This window comes from Columba livia, chromosome 1 (assembly GCF_036013475.1).
Source record: "Columba livia isolate bColLiv1 breed racing homer chromosome 1, bColLiv1.pat.W.v2, whole genome shotgun sequence".
Taxonomy (NCBI): domain Eukaryota; kingdom Metazoa; phylum Chordata; class Aves; order Columbiformes; family Columbidae; genus Columba; species Columba livia.
In genome coordinates, this window is record NC_088602.1 from 140,449,988 (window position 1) to 140,470,537 (window position 20,550).

Below are 20,550 nucleotides of genomic sequence, written 5' to 3' on the forward strand. Positions count from 1 at the left end.
ACAGCATTGCCAGCTGGGCGAGGGAGGTGATTGTCCCACTCTGCTCTGCACTGGTGCGGCCTCACCTGGAGCACTGTGTGCAGTTCTGGGTGCCACAGGATAAGAAGGATATAAAGCTACTGGAGAGTGTCCGGAAAAGGGCTATGAAGTTTGGTGAAGGTTTTGGAGAGGAAGCCATATGAGGAGCAGCTAAAGTCACTTGATTTGCTCAGCCTGGAGGAGACTGATGGGAGACCTCATCGTGGTCTACAGCTTCCTCACAAGGGGAGGAGGAGAGTGAGGCACCAAACTCTTCTCTTTAGTGACCAACGACAGAACCCAAGGGAATGTCAGGGGAGGTTTCGGTTGGACATTAGGAAAAGGTTCTTTACGCAGAGGGTGCTGGAGCACTGGAACAGGCTCCCCCGGAAGGTGTCACGGCCCCAAGCCTGACAGTGTTTCAAGAAGAGACTGGACACACTGTCAGACACATGGTGTGAACTGTGGGGTTGCCCTATTCAGAGACAGGAATTGGACTCAATGATCCTGTGGGTGTGTTCCAACTCAGGACATTCTATGATTCTATGATTCCCGTATCAATGCCATGAGGTGATAGGGGGACAGCTGATTTGGGCTTCCCAGTTCTCTTGATTGCAATGATTGTTTTTTTCTTGGTGTCTGTCAGTAAAGGTGACAGCAGAATTGAAGTCAGTTTGCGGAAGGAAAGGGCATCTGAATTTGGTATGGTTTTGGCTATTTTGAATTCTGTTTGGCAATATTAAGAACTGATCAGTACTGAATGAGTCAACAGAGTTAGGAAACTTAGGAAATACCCAGGTATCAGAACAAATAAATAATATTATTACCATAGGAATTCACAAATCAGATTTTTTGAATGTGGAATTATATAAACTGAAATCTAGAAAGACAAGATTACTTGGGTAAATTTGACATTACGACAGTGGTCTCTGTACTGGGTCCGTGGCTGTTCCACACATTGTGCCAATGGCTACTCCATATAGCTGCTTTTGAAACAGTAAACAAAAGACTTTGGCTTTTTTGTGGCAAACAGAAAAAAATGCCCAACAAGTTGTAATTAACCAAAGTATACGATGCTCAATACAAAGAAAAGATGAAACTCTCCCATTTAAAATTAAATCATATGCCTTGTAATACGACACAGATAAATACTTTATAATTATGGGATGCAACATCAGTACCCGTAGGGAAATACAGAACAATATATTTCTAATGCCAGACACTCAAGAGACTATTTATTTAAATTGCATGAAGATTTACACTACACTAATCTCATTATGAACCATACACAAGAAACATGGCTTAAAGAACATTTTATGATAGAATCGGACCTTAAAAGATTATCACATTCATAAGGATCTTCTCTTAAATAAAGGTAGCAAGGCACTTTATATTTTGCAACACCTGGCTCCAGAAAGTAATGCTGTTAGAAAACATTAATGCTGTTGGACTTGTTTAACAAGCAATTTCTCTTCCAGGATTCCTTTTTCAATTGAAAGCCGTCATTAACACCTGTCAGATCCATATAAACACATTCACCTTTCAAATCGTGTGGCCTAGTTGTATTATAGCTCATGTGTGTTCTGAATTTGTGTCTCTGAGGGCGGTAAATTAAGTGACAAAATAAACCTTTTCTCCTACGCAATGATAATCCCTAGCTCCCGTGCTGTCTTTTCCCTCCATACGTGTTCGGCTGCTTTACCACTATTCTCATTTATGTTTTGTGAGAAAGCAGTGGTGGAGAGGTAAACTGAAACACACAAATTCCCCCAGCAAGGTACTAAACCCCAAGCTTTTGTGCTCTATGGGACCCTGGAGGCAAGGATGGCACAGTAGTACCATGCTGCTGATGACACCGTGACAGTTGTATGGTCTGGCACTCTGGGGTTGACCAACGCCTCCAGGCACATTGGACAAATATATGATCAGCAGTGGGCAAAGTGGCAGCTTTGATTTAAAATCATGCACCTATTTGAAAGGACCAAGGAGCATTCTCATCTATTTTATCATCTGTCCATCGCAATTGCCCAGCTGGGCACTTCACCCGCTGTGGCTCATTGCATCCAGGCAATAATGTTATTTTTTATAGAATTTTCAGACACATGGATCTATATGCCCTCCTCACACCACATCAGCACATGCTTCACACAGACACCTCAAACTGCTTCAGCTCCCAGAGCTCAGATCAAAGATTTTTGCTTTCCACCTAGTGCAAAGAGGCCAAGGAGGTCCTCCCACAGATAGGCATGTTTCAGCACAAACACTGCTGGAACATGAAACATGCACATGCCTGATCTATCTCCTAATTATCTTATCTACAGAATCAGGGTATGTGTACATTCATCATGCTGCAATTCAGTTAGGGCCTCGCCAAATACCAAAGTAAGTGTTGGGAGAGCCATAGCAATTAATCCAAGGCTCTGGCCTGGTTCAAGGACGTAGACCTGCCAAGTCTCACAAGTTGAGTGTGAAATTCATGCCCTTATTTTATCAGCCCCTCTTGCAGCCTCTTCTGCTTCTTCTTTTTGCCCAGGGCCACCTTGTGCTGTGCTAGTGACCACAGATCCGCTGATGGACCACGCATGACCTGTAGGCTCTGAAACTGTGCAGGGCAGTTGCAGGATGATAAGAAATGTCCCTCAGGTCCAAGTGACCCACTGCAAAGGGACTCAGCTCCTGTCCCATCACATGGCCAGGGACATGACTTTGGCAACTGTAGGCTCAAGAGATCAGAAGATACGGCTACCGAAGGACATCACCTCTGGGCCCATTATGCCTTTGGCTCTTGCCTACACATTCATTCCCATTTGTCCCCATGCCTTTGTCTCAGGAAAGCTTATATCCCATCCATGGGGGACGGAGTGGGGAGAGTACAGTGTAAATAGGCAAGGACCGTGATTTAAATGACTGATTAATAATACCGAATTTATTAAAAGACATCCATTGAGGTAAACGAGGTCACTCATATGCAATATAGATTAAAATACCTTAACAAGATCAGTTGTTTTAATTTTCCTTCCCTAGAAAATTACACAAGATTACAGCATTTTCCTCCATAAGTGATCATTTGTTCCAAAAGACAAATTTAATTCATAGTAGTCTTAGCACACAGAAAAATCACCTCTTGTACACCTGAAGAGAGTCTTCACAAATCCATGTAACTTACTGTTTTACAAACAGCTTGAGGTAACTTCTTTTCCATTTGCTGCCACTGAACCATCTATAAACTGAGGATTTAGAGACAATCTGGATTTTAAGATGCCAAATTATGAAACAAGGTAGTTTATATTGCCATAGAGATCCACTTGTTGCAGCAGCCTGTATGTACAGTTAAGTGCTATTTCTCCCTGGGAGTCCAATAGGACTCTGCTGGTCTTGGTGCCAGCCATTTAGTCTCTGGAAGAAGTTGAAGTGTTATTTCAGAAAGAAGCAGCTATTTTTTTTTTTTTTAATGTTCTTACTTTTTTTTTTCCAAATTATCTTAAATTTTTTCACAACCAATTTAGATAATTTCGTATTTTTCGTTAAATTAATTTAATATATTTTTTTAAGCTTGGGCTTTCCTGACCCTCTTTTTTCCTTTCCTGTTTTTTGATTGAGAAAAGAGGTGAAAACATCTCATAAAAGTCAGCTTCTGACTTTTATTTTTGTTCGGAGTGATTTTTTTCACACTCGAGCACACACATCCATAAAATAGCTTTTCTTGAGCAAACTGCAGAAAGTCTTGTTACTCGTCAAGCCCTCACGGCACTGACCTCTAGCGTCTTAGATTATTTGAGTTCTGTCTCACACACAATAGGAAGCAATGTTTCAATCAGCTTCTTTTTTGTATAATAATGTGGAACTTGGCATCGAACAAAGCATTTTAAGTAGAACCAGCTGGTGGCAAGTGTTTTCAGGGAGGAAGTCTGGACTTGTGATTTTCCTCACTTTCCTCATTACAGATTTGGTATCTTTAAACTGTAGTACTTAGCTATTTTCACCATACTTTCCTCTATGCTGTGTTGGCCAGACTTGTTGGCTGGTGAACAGCTAGAAGGATTTGAGGCTAAACAAGCACTACAGCAGCCAGCCTGTTGATTTGGCATCTTTGGAAACTAAGGTATTGTAGAATCTACACAAGTTGCTGGGGAAAACAAAACAACAACCAACCAACCAACAAACCCCAAACCCACGATTTCTATTGCAAAAATTTTCTAGAAGTTTTCCAGCTTGTAGCAAAGCTTGAGAAAGGACTCTATGTCTTGGGACATTAATCTGTGGGAAGGTGTATCAAGCAGGGACATCTAGGACATGCTCTATTCACCTTTGCTGTTTGGGCAGGTTTTGATGGAAGCAACATTTACCTGTGAAGCACAAGGGTGTGTCATTCAGACTTATACATGTTTTTACCCACTCAGCTAGTGAGAGATGTAGAGTCATAGAGCGAGATAATCCAATCCCTCATCTTGGTTACAAATAGGTGTTGTGATTTCCGTCAAATGTAACAAATTAGGTAGAACATCTGTCTCTCAAAAAGAACACGCATCATCTGAGAAAATAAGCTAGAGCACAGGAAATCTCTTTTATCAGAAGTTTTGCTGGTGAACTTAATTTTATTTACAGGACTAGGACTAGTAGCATCATATAACCACCAGTAGAAAATGACTTCAGCAGCAGTGCCTTCAAAGTCAAACCATGGCATAAAGAGCCAATAGCTTCAATTGCCACAAATATCGCCACCTGAAGACATACACTTTCTGTTGGTCCCCAGAGAAGAACCAAGGATAAAGCACAGTCTTTCTACAAAGTTCTTTCAACTTTGAAATTCATTCATTTTCACAGCCTGTGATAAGCCAGTTTTGACCATTGAAAAGCATGATGCAAGGTGCCTCATTTTGCCGTGGCTCCTTCTTCATCTGGGCAGGTAGCCAGGATTTCTCTCATGGGTGGAGGTGAAAAAGGGAAAGACGAGTTCTGATGTGTCGAGAGCTGCTGCTTTGAAAGTTGCTTGGTTTTAATTGGATAAAAATGTGAGCTGTTTGGCATTCAGATATGGATAGAGATTAATTTATATCTATGAACTTAAGTCAAGCATTTTTTTAATGTTAGCCTAGCACATACAAAGTTACACATCTATACAAGGGCCCGCCTCTGGAAGAGGAGGAAAGAGAAACGGATTTTTAAAGAAAGAAATAATTTATGTCTGTATGTGTCACAAGTGGCTACAGTCTCTGTGCTCTTCATGGAATGATCCAAATTTGTAAAAAGTGAAACTGGTGTTGATCTTCATTATATCCACATTAACCTGTTGGAAACTACGGACCTACTTGGTACACTGTTATATATGAGATAACATACATATGGTACAGTGTCCTTGGTACAGTGAATAGCAATTGTGCATAAAACTATCACTGTATTTGGATAGGTTTTCTTCCCACAGTGCAAGTGGCTGCCTGGTGTGTAAGCAACAATATATGATAAGCCAGTGTTTGAGTTTATGTCTCTTCAGCTCCACAAGCTCTGGTAATGAAACCAGGTCCTGGCAGACTGGGATGCTGAAGTATGCCTGGTGTCCCTGGAAAGGGCAAAGGGATATAATAGGGGTCTATATTAACCATGAAAGCCATTGACATTGTGAAAAAAGCTACTCTTCATTAGCTTTTTCACTACAAGAGCCAGGGGCCATCAGATGATAGAGCCAGGCTGGGAAGAAACAAATGCAGGTCATGCAGGTGTTGGTAAACCTGTGGCATTCCTTGCTAAAGTGTGAGGTACATCCAAAAGCTTTACAGAAGCTCAAGAAGCAACTAGCCAACCACTTGGAATGAAAATGCATTGAGGGTTACTGACAAATTACATGAGGCTTGGAAGATGCCCTGAGCCTGGGAAGTAACTCAGGGGAAGCATCACATGTGCTTCACCTGTTATTACTCTTCCCTGGGGGTCTGTTTATGGACTGTTGGAAATAAGATGCTGCACAAGATGGATCCTTGTTCTGAGACAGTATAGTCATTCTTATATTTTTATATTCCTCTTGAGAAAGACTGCAAGTACAGTGTCTGAATGTGACCACACAGAAATTGGCTGCTTGGGAACTTTTGCTTTCTGAGATTTTCTCAGGCCTGTAAGGGAGAGAACGTAACAAACCAGTCCTCATTTCCATTGCTTTCTAATGCCAGCCTCGCAGGACTATATAGACGCTCTCTAAACAAAGTGATTCTTGATCAGTGAGAACTTATAGTACTAGCAACACTAGATCTGAATTTTTGATCAGCTGTTTGAATCAGACCTGTTTCTGGTGGGGAATTCAGGTTGGGGGACACAGAATAGTTCCCTTTCCCAAGGACACTTCAACTGCTACAAAATGGGACACTGTTTGTAAGATACAATGGAGCTCTAAACAGTCTTTCCACTTTGAACCTGTGAAATAGCATTGCTGGCACTCAAGGGTTGTCTACATGTAGAAATCGCAGGACTTTAACTACCCTGTTGTTGGAGCAGTAGTTAAACCTTCTAATTTGGATTTGCAAACACCTGTATAAAAATCCAAATGCCTACATAGTCATTATCAGGAGAAAAAATAAAAAGACCATACACTATGGATACAGTTTCCTTGGAACACTGGTGTCCACATAAAAGGTTGCACCATAGTATTATTGCATCAAGGAAGAAAGCCCACACTTTCCAGCATGAATTCCTCTACCAGCAGAAAAATCTACATATAAGCTAAAATGACTTACTGGGGCAGCTAAATTCTTACCTACTGAAATGGCCATTTCTGACATCTAACCAAACTAGGTTCTTCACAGTGTCACAGGGATATGATCCTGTACGCTTCCACTTGGCTCCCACCTGTATGCTGCTGTCACAAGCCTAATAGCATCTTCAAAGAGATTTTGGAGTGCACATGAGGAGCTTGGGTGAAGTCCCAGTGAGCACTATACAGCTGAAGCCCTTCTTGTAGCCTTACCCACAACACTTGCTGGAAAGAGTGTGCCAACCTGTCACTTGTAAGGAGAGGCTGTAAAAAGGAAACAATAAAGAACAACGGACGTTTTCACTGTTCCTTCAAACAGGACATGGCCAGAGTGATCCTCTACCATTCCTACAGAACTATAAAGCTGGTACGATTCTACAAGAAAGCACTCTGTCACTTACACTCCTCACACTTCCTTGTCCTATCACGGTTGAAAAAAACATGATTTGCTTGCCACAAAAGAAGCATAATGCTGGAATGTGCTCTTTGAAGCCACCTTTTTGCTTCTGTGACTGTTTTTCTCTCTACACCTGTTTTCATCACATATGTTCTTGGATAAAATATGAAAAGTTGGGAATTTTTCAGTAAAATAAATCTAGTCTGCTGACGCAGTAGCAATACAAAAACCAGCTCGCCTATTACAAAGTACTTTGGGCTTTGATCACAAATTGTTTTTCACTCTTCCAGTCCTTCTCACCCTGTAACATCTTGCTGCTCCTTGGGAAATGAGCTAGTGGTCTCAGTGCAGCTTCTGATGGGCGGAAGACCCCCTCACTGATTAATATCCTTGCAGCAGTGTCAGCATTGGTAATGCTGGTACAGAATGGCATGGATGGACTGCTATGCAACCTGGCATGTTTATATCCTCATGCCCATGCTATCAAAACCATTCATTAATTCATCACAGCATCATCCATGTGCAAGAGCTAAGGTGTACAATCTCTATTTTACAGCTATGCAGCCGAGGTGCTGAAAGAAACAGTATCTTGCTCAGGGTTCCACAGGAAGTGCCATTCTAGCACTTTAACCTCAAAATGACCCAGGAACGTCTCATCCCACAGGAGACACCCTCAAAGCAGGAATCAGCCACCATTCTAATATGGGTGGTGACTCCTCACAGGGGAACATGAGGAGATGAACCCACTGGCCACATGCTCTGGACCAGTGGAGGACCAATACATTTGGAGGTGTTGACCTTTGTATCCTTCACCCAGATGAAATCTCTTTACAAAAACAAGCAGTCAAACCAGGTGTTGTGTAGAGACACCTCAGAAGGTGTAAATAGCTGTCCCTCTTTACTGGGTACTCTGAAAGGCAGCATTTACCTCACAGAGATGTAAGAGGCAGATAAGATTTGAGTTCTGGGCACTTCTGCAGGTGGAAGACTGTGGTGTTGAAGGTGGCCAGAGGGTGGTAGCACTGTACAGCTGAAGTGCCACAGCCCTCTGGACCAGGAGGAGGGAGAGGTGGGCTGAGGGAGCCTCTGATCCTTCTGGGTATCCGAGGAAGAAGAGGAGGAGATGAAGTTGAAATAAACGGTCAAAGCTTTAATACTAGGAGAGTGTTACTAAAAATAGGCCTTATCTTTTATACTGCTCTTTCCTGATTCCTTCAGCAGATGACTTAAACTGGTTTCCTCCTCTTTACACTGGAGGATGCTTCTCTGCCCTCTTCAAACCAAGGTAAAAATAGCTGTGGCTTCTTCATTTCTTGTGAGGAAAAAGAGGAAGAAGAGGTCAGGAAAGGTGCTTTTTGAAACCAAGATCAACTTTTCCAAAAGCATCTCACTTTCTTAGGCCCTAAAAACCCTGTGCTACCTCAGACAGTGCAATCCACTGACAACACTAGCAGCTGTTCCATGGGCTTCTACTTTTTCAGATGGTGCTTCTTCTGGCATGGCAGCCGCAGTCTGTCAGACTTAAGCTTCTGCCCTGTGGCACATAACGACTGCAAACAGATGAGCCCACCAGGATGATGGTCATATTCAGCTTCTAGACGAGGCTCTCAAAGCACTTTGGGAACCTAAGTATACTTGGTGTTGTGAAAGACGTCTCTAGTACAGTTGTATCTCCATTTTGTAAGCAAGAATTATTAATTTAATTTTGCTGAAAGGAGAAAAACTGAGGAAATCACTTTCCTAAGGGCACAAATCACATCACTGCTAGTGTCAGGACTATCGCGTGCACACATATTGTGCACATGTGCATATATTGGTGTATCTACCTGTTAGTATTCCTTGCTTGTAGTTTAAACCACAGAGGATCCAAACATCACAGCCTCCACCTGTCATTTTACTTGGCATTTTGTATTCTAGAGCTATAAAAAATAGATTTGGACTGCTGACATCAATCATCTCTTTTTCTCTCTTACACTGAGAACTGTGTGTCCCTGTCTATGCTACTCCTATTTCAAATTGCATTTACCACGATAGTTTAAATCAGACTAATGTGTTGGCCTTGCCATGTGACCATAGGCAAGTGGCTTTGCTACTCCGAGCCTTGGTTCTCCCATACGTGAAACGAAGGTAGCGACACTTACCCCACTCTGTGAAGGACTCCGAGATCTCCAGCTGCTGTGCGAAAGACAATGGCATGATTGTAATTGCCAAGGAACTGTAATGCCCCACGCTCAGCAGAATTTCTTTGTCTGCCTCCTAATTCTGTACACACCATCCATTCCCTTCTTGATGCTTTTTCCTTTCTTGCTGCCTCCTCTCCTCTCCTCTCCTCTCCTCTCCTCTCCTCTCCTCTCCTCTCCTCTCCTCTCCTCTCCTCTCCTCTCCTCTCCTCTCCTCTCCTCTCCTCTCCTCTCCTCTCCTCTCCTCTCCTCTCCTCTCCTCTCCTCTCCTCTCCTCTCCACCTCTCTCAAGAAAATCTGCCTTCTCTATTGACCCCTTTTCTTCCCCTGGTTTGTCATCTCCCTTCCCTTCATAACTGCCTGTATCAATAGCTGCTTCACCACCATTCCTTCCCCTGCTCCCTTCCTCCAAAATTTTCCCTCAGCCTTGACACTTTCTCTAGAAACAGCCACAGGCTATTTCTAACCTTTCTTCTTTCATCAAAGCACTTGAGAAATCAGCTTGCTTTCGTCTCTCAGCAGGGAGGCTGCCATGCCGCCGTGGTTCACCAACCGGGCTGGGAACCAGGAGCTCCTAGTTGGTGATGGTGACACCACCACTGACTCACCACCTGGCCTTCGGCAAGCCACTCAGCCTCTCTCCTCTCTTAGCTTTGAAATAGGAGTGGTAATTATGCACTTACCTCACATAGGTGTTGTAAAAATTTAATTACCACTTGTAAGATGCTATCAAAGAGTGAAATGTGTCTTTGTCTCTCACAGTGGTAGCTGTGACCACTGCACTCCACGCTTAGTTCAGGCCCTGCTGTACCAAACTCTCTTATCTGTGCAGCTGAAGTCTTCCCTCCTTCTGGTCACAAAGGTCCCTGTGGCATAGTCCTCTGTGTCAGAGGAGTCACCCTGGCCATGGCTGATTCACCCTGGACAACAGGCAAGGAGGCTGAATCCCCCTCCGGTCAAGGTCCCCGATCCAGCTGCTCCTCTGATCACTCTCTCCTCCTGAAACTGCTGGCCAGGCCTCTCCTGATCTGAGATCCTGGTCCTCTTCTCCTCAGTTGCCTTTTCCATCCTCACTCATTGCCTTGCTCCTCCCTTTCCCTCTGCTTTGGCTGACAGGACCTGTCCAAGCTGCCCTCCCTGCTCTTGTGACTCTTCCTTCCTGGCTGCCCTCTCAGCCCGTCTCAAGCAGTACAGCCCAAGACTTGGTCTTCGAGTTCTTCAGGCAGTGGCAACAGTCTCTGTCTCAAGACTGCCCACCTGTGAGGGTGGGAAGGGGCAGTGGACCATGTGCCAGGCAGGCAGAGGTGGCAACGCTGCCATCCCACCACTGTCCAAGTGACGCACCATAGGTCATGAGGACAGCGGAGGGCAGTGAGCAACAGTCCAGAGCCCAAACTGTCCTTTCATGAATGCATGTGGGGACTCCACAGCCTGGTCCTCCAATATTAAGTAGGAGCAGAAGCATCCTCAGATACTGTCCCTGCTCATTGCACACAAAAAGGACATAAAACCCACTGGGACTGACGTTCCCAAGAATAGTGCTCAAGCTGAAATAAAGAGGAAGGGGCTAGGGACCTTCTGTTGCTACCAGAGACTTGTGAGGAGTTGGGCCTGATAAGGTCAGACCTTGGTACCCAGATCCACTCACCCCTGCGCCTGTTCTCAGTTATCTCTCAAGCTAATATTGGGGTCAGCCCGAATTTCTGGTCCTAATTACGCCACTCCCTACACACACCAAAAAAAATTGTCAGCGACTTGGGCTAATTACCACCTTGTTCCTGTGAGAGAATGATCAGTTTGCTCTGATGGAAACTGCAGAACATGCAGTGCCCAAAGAAGCTGCAGTTAACCCTTCTGGATGCAGACCTGCTTTTGGAAATGGAAGACAATGACAGAAATAAAGGCCACTTCAGATCAGGACAATTGGAATGACCTGTAACTAAACAGGAATACATAAGTTGTCAAGTTGTCTCTTTTTTTTTTTTTTTTTTTTTTTTTTTTTTTTTAATTCTTGGCCAAAATCTTTGTATTTGAGGTGTATTTGGCAGTTTCTGAGCTAAAATTACAAAAGTGTGTGAGGATGGAGTAAGACCTGCGAGTAGAAACTGTTTACTGCTCAGCTACGGAGAGGCTACTGCCTATCCATAATGCATGCAGTCTAAACTATATCCATAAATGTCAGACATGATTTAATAGGCTATAAAATCCTGCATCATGATGCCACTGGAACTATTGAAAATAAAAGCAGATAAATCACAATTTTGTGCAACAAGCTGTACTCACACCTCTTTTTTTCATTTACGGGGGTTTCATTCTGCCATTTGCTGAGCGTGCACTACTCTCATGCAGCCCTGAGTTGAGTTTCCATTTCCTTTTCCTTTTCCGAGCTTGAGTTTCCCTTTCAGCCCACTGGCTTTGCAGCTGTGTGGTCATGCTGCTGTAAGCCCCTGCCCTTGAGGGTGCAGAACTGGACAGAAAGGTGCTGAGCTTCCACAGGTTTGGAACAGCAGTACTTTTTTTATTTTTTCCCTAGCAATACTGGGCAATTGTTATAAGCAGATTGACTGCTGTTGCTCATATAATGTTATTCTTCACATTAGATTACAAGCATTAAATCTGCTAGACAATGTTTACCTGGCAGGAAAACAATTTGTGTCACTCTTTTACTGCCAGCAAGATATAGAGTTATAATGACATGGATGACAGAGGGTGCACCACAACTCGGAACGGGCACAACAGCTGTAATCCTGTCACCCTGCGGAGAAAATAATGCTGAAAAAAGGAAGAGGAGGGGGGCAAAGCTGTGAAAATATTACTAATAGGGAGGATTGGGCTTTGAGAAAAGTTTGCTTCACCTCTGCAGCTGAGGTACATGAACTGGAGAAGTAAAAACCAGTCATAGTGCATTCAAAATGTAAAACAATTTGGACTTACCTGACATAGAACTTGAACTCCGTCCCTTCGGCTTCTATTTTTTGTTCACTTTTGTCTACAAGGTTTTGCAGTAACAGAATATAGCTTGATAAGTTTTTTGACTTTTACCTGGAGTTTCATCATATATCTTATTATTCCTTAGCTTTCCTGGTCTGAGTCATATAATTATATATGAAATAGGAAGGCAGTTGGGAAGGCGAGAATGCTGTTAGGGAGGGAGGGATAAAGAGAGAAAAAAAAAAAAGACAAGAAGGGAGAAAAGAAGGAAGAAAGGAAAGAGAAATAGTTTTCTAGCATTCAAAACCTTGGGGAAAAGTTTGAAAACGTACTTTACAAGACAAAATCCAGAGGCAAGATAAGAAAATGCAGACACATACAATTCACAGAATTTTCCAAAATAATTTTTCCCCCCAAAATCTTGTGAATTTGGGGTGAGAGGCAACTAAGACATTATTTTGAATTCCTGATGTTGTCAATATTGACATGGTTCTGGAATAGGCAAGAACAAAGCATGAAGGTACAATTTATGTCTGAAATTGGTAGCTGACGATCTAGTACTCTGCAGAATTGTCTTCTGAAAATCCTGTTTTTGGTAATCTTCTTTGCTTTCCCCAATTTACTGGTGGTTTTGCACACCCTGTGGAGCCCTGCCTGCTCAAGAAATGAGCCCATGTTCATAGTGATGTCCCAGCAGCATTGAGGACTTCTGTCCCAACTCTGGCTGCTTGACCAGTGTAGCCCTGCCCCTGTCACTGTGCATCTTCAGGGGATGCTGGGAAGTTCCTTGCATATCTGCCGAGATTTAAATTCCATTTAAACAATCACCTCTGCTGAAGTAGGTTGAGCTGGGAGGTTTTGCCTGGTGCAGGTTGGCCTCTTGTGCCAGCTCCTCTGCAACTCCCTGCCACTGATCTTCCCCCAGCAGATTCCCTCTGTTCCTCTCAGCCCTTCCAGGCTCAGAAGCTGCTCTCCCTCCTCCAGAGAGCCTCTGATACAGCCTGTCTGGCCTTGCACATCTCCAGCCACAGGCAGAGGTCCCCTGCTTTTAGTCCTTGGCCATTGCATGCCTGGTGGTGCTTCCACATGCTCTGTCAGGGCAAGATTTTGTAGGGTCAGGGGAAGAAAAGGCATCTGACCAAGCCTCTTCTCTCTTTGGTAGTGAGCAATAGGGCTACGAGCATGAGCTGAGGGGTGAAGCCACATCTGTGGCTTTGAGGGACCAGAAGATTTCTGCTTAAGGTATCCCTGACAATCTCCATCTGTTTGCAGAACAGCGAAAAGGAACTGAGCTGGCTTTAAACACAGAGACGGACATACACAGACACACAGATTATATGTTCCTTGTGTCTCTTTGCAGCGCTGAAGGCATGCTGCTGGCACAGCCAAAGGAGGGTGCACTGTGGCCTACACAGTGCAGCTGTGTGGAACAGGGCACTTTTACAGGGTGCCAGTCCTGGAAGCTTTGCTTTATGGCACCACATTTTAACCAGAACACTAGAAGAATCATAGAATCATTTTAGTTGGAAAAAACCTTTAAGATCACTGAGTCCAGCCGTTAAACTAACAAGGCCAAGTCCACCTCTAAACCATGTCCCCAAGAACCTCATCTACATGTCTTTTAAACAACTCCAGAGATGGTGACTCCACCACTTCCCTGGGCAGCCTGTTCTAGTGCCCCACAACACTTTCTGGGGAGAAATTGTTCCCAATGTCCAATCTGAACCTTCCCTGGTGCAACTTGGGGCCAATTCCTCTCATACTGTCCCTTGTTACTTGGGAGAAGAGACCAACTCCCTCCATGCTACAACCTCCTTTCAGGCAGTTGCAGACAGCAATAACGTCTCCCCTCAGGCTCCTTTCCTCCAGGCTGAACAGCCCCAGTTCCCCCAGCCGCTCCCTATCAGACTTGTGCTCCAGACCCCTCACCAGCTTCATTGCCCTTCTCTGAAATCTCTCCAGCACCTCAATATCCTATAGAGTCCTTCCCCCAGCTCCAGAGACCTGCAGCTGTAGACAAGGACTTGGTTGTAATAGCCTCATGGTGCCATCATGCTGCTCCAGACTGGTGTGAGAGGGGCCCGTGGTCCCTGGCAGTTTAGCCCAACATGATAGTCAGGTTTAGCTATTGCCAGGTTGGTGTCACTGGAGTTAGTGCTCTCAGGAGCTCTATCAAGGCCACCCACTGCCTCATTTTTACATGCTGCAACATCAAAGTATTTACCAGGAGTAGCACTGTCAACATGTGTCTAAGCAGGGACTTGTGCAATGAAGTCCACTTTTAAAATATGACTAAAAACGTGCCTATCAGAAGACGCTCTGCTGCTTTGTACAACAAGGGAGTTAAATGAGTACAGCCCTCGATCCATCTTCCCCTTCCTCCTAACAGAATAGTCACACAGCAGTAGAAAAACGTTTCTCTTATTTACAGAAGCAATATACTAGACAATTCAGGATAATCCAGTATAGGACGATGTGTGAAGATGACATAGTTTAGAGCATCAAACATGTTAAGGATTATTGTTTTACATGTATTTGCTGCTGGATGAACAGGCGTCATACCCTTCCAACCCAAACTATTCTACCAATGTTTCTTTCAGTAGAAGTCCCAAATCCTTGCCTTTTTAGGAATATAAATGAAATTCAGTCTGAGGTGTTACAGTAAGAAATGCTAGATCCATATTATGTGCATTATTGTTTGTTCACCTGAGAGCCTAAACTTTCAGATTCAGTGGTCTTCTAAGTAATCAGGACTGGCTCTATGAATAGGATTTGCACCTGAAAGGCCGCAATAAGGTCTCCCTAAAGCGTTCTCTTCTCCAGGCTGAACAACCCCAGGTCTCTCAGCCTGTCCTCATAGCAGAGATGTTCCAGCCCTCTTATCATCTCGGTAGCCTCCTCTGGCCCCTCTCCAACAGGTCTTTCCTGTACTAAGGCCTCCAGAGCGGGATGCAGGACTCCAGGTGGGTCTCACCAGAGCAGAGTAGAGGGGCAGAATCACCTCCCTTGACCTGCTGGCCATACTGCTTTTGATACGATTGGCTTTCTGGGCTGCAAGCACACATTGCCAGCTCATGTCCAATCTTATCCACCAGAACCCCCAAGTCCTTCTCCACATGGCTGCTCTTAATCCCTTCATCCCCCAACCTGTATTGGTATCAGGGGTTGCCCATACCAGGTGCAGGACCTTGCACCTGGTTTTGTTGAACCTCATGAGGTTTGCATGGGGTCACTTCTTGAGATCGTTCAGTCCCTCTGGATGGCATCCCATCCCTCAGGCATGTTAACTGCACCACTCAGTTTGGTGTCATCTGCAAGCTTGCTGAAGGTGCACTCGAACCCACTGTGTCATTGTGTCATTGGTGAAGATATTACAGAGTACTGGTCCCAGTATGGACCCCTGAGGGGCACCACTCATCACTGATCTCCATCCAGACACTGAGTCAATGACCATTACCCTCTGGATGTGACCATCCAGCCAATTCCTCATCCACCAAATAGTTCACCCATTGAATCCATATCTCTCCCATTTAGAGAGAAGGATGTTGTGGGGGACCACTTCAAAGGCTTTACAGAAGTCCAGACAGATGACATATGTAGTCCTTCCTTTGTCCACTGATGTAGTTACTCCATCATAGAAAGCCACTAGGTTGGCCAGGCAGGACTTGCCCTTGGCGAAGCTGTGCTGGCTGTTTCAAATCACCTCCCTGTTCTCCATGTGCCTTGGCATAGCTTCTAGGAGGATCTGTCCCATGATCTTCCCAGGCACAGAGGTGAGGCTGAACCTTGGATAAATAACTTACTTGAGAATATTAAGTAAAAGCTGATCTTACTGCTAATGATGAGAAGTAGCATGACTGATGCATGCTAGGGCCATAAAATGCAACTTGGTTTCAGAAACCAATCTGGTAAGAGAAAAAGGATCATAGTGCTAAATATGCAATGAGTATCACTACCACAGCACCTCTGCACACCAGCTCTCATGGATTTCCTGATGTGTCCTCAAGACCAAAAACTACGTGGCATGCTAACATCAATGTATCCTTACATGTTCTTGGAATTTACTATTGTCTCCTACTGAGTTTGGTTCCTTAAGAGCTTGATCCTGTCCCTCAGTCTAGAAGAGTCATCTCTGTTGAGGCTCAGTAATGTCAGCACCATCAAGACACATCAAGTGACTATTTGTATCTGCTCAAATATTGGAATACAAAAATAAAACTAGTAATACCTATGAAGCAAAGAAGCAAGTACTAAATAAGTCAGTTAAATTGTGCCAAGGAAAGATATAGGGAGGGAAAAGATAACAACAGAGAAGCCAATGATTATTATAAACATCTGAGGTACTGCTCTACACTGCTGAAATCAGTAAAACAGTACTCAAAAGAAGAAACAAAAACATTGGCTTTTGGCCGGATATAGGTTCCCAAGTGTGTAAATCCTTTGGGAAGCAGGTTCCAATATCCTTCAGGGACATGTGACAAAACTAGCCTAGCTGTTGAGAAAGTGGAGGAAGGAAGACATTGGGAGTCCCACAGCTCCCAGGTGAGGCCCAGGTGACAGAGGAAGCCAGTATGCAGATGCACTGACGTAGGCAGAAAATGAATAGTCCTAATGAAAGGCTGGTTTGTCACGTTTTCCTTACAGCTTGCTCTGTTTTCATGGGCAGCCTCTAGACCAGAAAGTACAACCATCAAAAGCTAGATTTTTAGGCCACTATGAGGAGAAAGAACATACTTCTGTCCATGGGTTTTCTCATCCTGCTCCTGTCACCTAACACACCACCCATCTCTCTTTCCCAGGAGAGCTCTAAACAAGGCAGGAACTTGGCTTCACTTCACAGGCCAGAGTAGGGTCAACCTTTGCCTGAATTCATGTTGCTGCCATCTATCTCAGCAAAAAGTTAGGGGATTTCTGGCTAGGGTGTTGATGAAAGGTGGCTCTGTGGGATTGTAAATCCCACTTTTAACTAAAGGGTCCTCCCTGGAGATAAGGTAAGCAGTTGCCTCTGTGTGGGAGGGAAGGAAACTACCTGGGAGTCTGTTCAAAGTCTAATACGAGCTAATGCACTTCCTTCCTGCTCTGTGAAATCTCTGCGTGGAGTTGACCTAAAGGGGAGCTGACAGCTGGAGAAGCTTTCTCCTCACATTTCCAGAGCAACTGCCCTGTGATCACAGACCATCCTGCTCACCAGGAGATTTGGTAGCATTTTCCATCTCCTGCAAAAGCAGCAGCCAGGACCGTATAGTTTGAGGTCTCAAGAGGGGGAACTAGTAAGAGGAACTGTGGGAAATCAGGTCAGAGAAACAAGGGCAGAAAGAAGAAAAGCTAATGCAGTACAATGAGTATGGCCCTCCTTGTTCAAAGGGCTCAAATATGTTCTCCAGTCACAGTGGCAAGGATGGTTGGGGGTATATCTGCTTCTGGAGGTCTGGGCAGGGCAGACAGTGGTGTGGTGTGTGTTTTGTCCAGCCACATTTCCTTCCCCAGTTTTCTTACAGCAGCATCAATGGGAACAAATTCTGGCACAGGGTCTGGAAAGGTGTTGCAGTCACAGCTGTGGCCTTCTCTACATGTTCACCATTTCTCTCCCTGCCTTGTCTAGTCCATTGTACTCCCATTTAGTGGAACAGTGGGAAAAAGAACAGAAGGAGCTGGAAGAGAACAGCTCTAAATCAGGTTGTGATCTTGGACAGATACTTGCAACCATTCATACGGGTTGAGAGGTCTGCCAAGATGGATCAAAGCCTGTATTTTTAAGGGCCATCAATCAAAGTGGGAGGAACAGCAGATATCAGGGACCCCAGAAAGAACAGATGTCAAAACTCCAGCCAGAAAAATGAGACTCAGGACACATAGCTTCACCACAATCTCCATGGAGAAAAACAGATTGCAGTCACACTGCAAGAGAGAACACTGAGGGGTAACAGGACAAGATCTGATTTTGGGTGATGGCAGCTGACAAATTTTGTACAAGCTTCTGAGGCAACTTGGAGACAAACTACACCATGATGGTGTTTTGGCTGCACTCACAAAGGATCAAGCAGATACTTGTCTCTAAACACAGGCATCTGTGGGCTGAGGAGATGAAGACCAATTGGATGGGAATCAGAGAAGACCAACGACAATGATAAAGTGGCTGCAGGGACTGATTAATGAAAGGAGACAAAAAGAATGAATGACAATTGCTGAGAAAAGAAGTGATACCTGGGTGCAAGGCACAAACAATCAGAGAGGACAAAAATAATTTAGGGGAGTACAGTACATGGTTATAACCAGGATGAAAATGGGCAAACGAAAATACAGGCCAAATATCATCCTGACCATGGGACTTGCTGGACCGTGAAATAGTCTCCCAAGGAAAGAGGTGGCAGCCCCATTACCTGAGGCAGTTGAAAAGAAAGCACACAGAGCAATCAAGCACATGCTGTAAATCTTCCACCAGCAGGGGAGAGGAGCAGATGACCTAACAGGTCCTCACCATCTCTAATTTCTACATGTAATATAAGGAACCACAAAAAGCCCCAACATGCCATGAAATACAGAATAATGAATCAGCACTTGGGGAAAGCCAGTGGTAATCATGCAGGTACAAAGGGAAAATGTTACAAAGATGAAGCAGAGAGAATAACAGGGGAGAGAGCGGCATTGTAAAAGCAATAGAGATGCAACAACCCTACTCCAGCAGTTCAGCCAATCCTTTAGTATTGAGTTGTCCCTAAATTAAAAAGAGTTATTGGTTGCTAGGCTGACAGAGAACCATACCTTCCCTCCCTCCTGCTCATTTAGTTTCAGGGACTGGACAAAACGAAGCTGTAAGAGGCTGCAGGGAGTTGGTCCTGGTTTTCAAAACAGCCTGCGGGAGCTCAACAAGGGATGCCTACTGGGAGATCCCAGCAGCCTCGCCTCTTGGCCATGCAGATGAAGCAGCACTGCATTTCACGCAAGCATGCCATGGTTAAGCAGATGTTAAGTAACATGAGCTGAGACTTGATTAAACCACTGTGGAAGGATTCCGCCTTGCCGGCTAAATTCAGTAGCACCAAATCACTCAACAGGAGTCTATTCTATCCCAAGGCACAGCATCCTTACAGCAGACTCCAGAGGCGGTTCTCCTTTCTGCTGACACAAGTATGGGCAGAACTCTGCTCTCAGGCCTGTTTGGGACTTGCAATACAGCAGGTGTATTCAAAAACCAGCCAGGATGCTGCAAGCTGTCTTTAAAAAAATCACAAAGACAGCTATGGACATAGAGATGGCTGAATTATTTCTCACCTTTGTCCCCTCTTTTCACCCCTGTCGTGAGGGCTAGGGCTGAACTCCGCCCCGTGACTCCAGGCGCTGGAGGGTGAAGGAAAAAACCAATACCATCTAAGTTACAGTATGTACCACATACATTGTGGGTGACACAAAGCTCCCTCCGCTCGCCCCCGAACCTCTGCACTGAGCTACGCGCAGACCGGCTCCGGGGTCTAAACACACACAGAGTCCCGAAGGCTCCCGTCACTGCCTGGCAGGAGGGGTCTCCGCCGGGGCGTCCGAACTCCGGTGAGGCTGGGGCCGCCCGGCCATGGGGCGGGGGAACGACCTCCCGCTCCCCCCTCGTTCCCTTTGGCTTTGCAGTCACAGGCAGGGGGGTGAGGGCAGCTGTGGGGCACCGGACCGGGCCGCCCGTTGGGGGTGAACACGGGCCGCCGGTGCCACCCCACCTCCCCGTCCCGGACTTCCCGTGCCCCGCGGTAACCCGAGCCTCATTTCCTGGTCGGGGCTCTTAAAGGGGCAGCCCCGGCGGCAGAACAAAGGCCATTGTGCTGCCCGGGGGTCAGCGCTGCCCCGCTGTCCACCCCCCGCCTCCAGCTGTGTTCGCCCATCCCGGTGCAGCGTTTAAAGGGCCCAGGCGACCCCCCCCCCAAGCCGCCGCGACACGCTGCGAAGACAAATGATACTAAATAAGACGACACGACCCGGCTGCATCCTCCCAGCCTCCCCTCCGCTTTGGCCGGCCCGCACCAGCACCCCAGGGTGCCGGCGTCTCGCCGCATTCCCGCCCCGGCCGCGGGGCACCGTGGCCACCCCGCGCTCGCCCCTCCCCGCCGGCGGCGGCCGTTCGTGCGGGCCGCCACCTACTGCCGGCGCGGCCCCTTTAAGGGGCGGTGCGAGGTGCCGGGAATCCACGTCAGTTTCGGCCCCGAAACTCCGGATCAATGAGCGGCGGCGGGGCGGGGCGCAGCACTAGGCCAGGCCCGGCCCGGGGCCCGCCGCCTTTCGGTTTCTCTCTTCCAGGAAGG

General features: G+C 45.6%; 1 long non-coding RNA gene across 1 annotated transcript; it reads right to left on the reverse strand.

The window, feature by feature from the left end:
• Positions 1-4,577: 4,577 nt before the first annotated feature.
• Positions 4,578-9,510, reverse strand: LOC135575635 (uncharacterized). The gene is made up of 2 exons (XR_010466792.1): positions 9,296-9,510; positions 4,578-8,466 (listed from the first exon to the last, which is right to left on the reverse strand). It is a non-coding gene; the product is annotated as an uncharacterized LOC135575635 (long non-coding RNA).
• Between the last annotated feature and the right edge of the window lie 11,040 nt (positions 9,511-20,550).